Raw genomic sequence first — 1,232 nt, forward strand, 5'->3', positions numbered from 1 at the left:
TGGCGCACCCTACTACGGACCTTTAGCAATGGGGGCCGGCCCGAATTATTTATGGAAGGTCTGATGATGATTTTTTTTTTTTTTTTCACCATCTCTTTCTCTCTCTGCCGGGGCCGGCCAAGAGTGCTTTATGGACGGTTTAAAACATGACTATGGATGCAAATGCTCATTTTCCTCCGTGCACCTGGTGATTGAAAACGTGCATCTGGTAACCCAAAAATTATAAAAGGGTTTTAAATACTTTTACCCGTCATTCTATTGATATAGCCCGCTAGGGGAGTGCCCCACTACGGCCCTCTCTCTGTCAGGGCCGTCCTTGGGTGCTTTTTACACACTTTAAGAAATCACGATGGATGCAGATTGCTATTAATCCTCCGTGCAACTGGTGATTGAAAACGTGCATCTGGTAACCCAAAATTTCAAATATGGTTCAAAATGAATTTAAAGGCACCCCTCTCATTGTTGCCCGCTATGGGAGCACCCCACTAAGGCCCTGTCTCGGTCGGGCCCGTCCTGAGTGCTTTATAGACACTTTAAGAAATCGCGATGGATGCAGATTGCTATTAATCCTCCGTGCAACTGGTGATTGAAAATGTGCAACTGGTGATTGAAAACGTGCACCTGGTCACCCAAAACACGGTTCTCTATGCGGTTAGCGGTGTGTTCCATCTATTCATGTCCGCTTATGGCGCACCCTACTACGGACCTTAGCAATGGGGGCCGGCCCGAATTATTTATGGAAGGTCTGATGATGATTTTTTTTTTTTTTTCACCATCTCTTTCTCTCTCTGCCGGGGCCGGCCAAGAGTGCTTTTATGGACGGTTTAAAACATGACTATGGATGCAAATGCTCATTTTTCCTCCGTGCACCTGGTGATTGAAAACGTGCATCTGGTAACCCAAAAATTATAAAAGGGTTTTTAAATACTTTTACCCGTCATTCTATTGATATAGCCCGCTAGGGGAGTGCCCCACTACGGCCCTCTCTCTGTCAGGGCCGTCCTTGGGTGCTTTTTACACACTTTAAGAAATCACGATGGATGCAGATTGCTATTAATCCTCCGTGCAACTGGTGATTGAAAACGTGCATCTGGTAACCCAAAATTTCAAATATGGTTCAAAATGAATTTAAAGGCACCCCTCTCATTGTTGCCCGCTATGGGAGCACCCCACTAAGGCCCTGTCTCGGTCGGGCCCGTCCTGAGTGCTTTATAGACACTTTAAGAAATCGC

The sequence above is a fragment of the Oncorhynchus mykiss genome, unplaced genomic scaffold (genome assembly GCF_013265735.2).
Source record: "Oncorhynchus mykiss isolate Arlee unplaced genomic scaffold, USDA_OmykA_1.1 un_scaffold_571, whole genome shotgun sequence".
NCBI classification, from domain to species: Eukaryota; Metazoa; Chordata; class Actinopteri; order Salmoniformes; family Salmonidae; genus Oncorhynchus; species Oncorhynchus mykiss.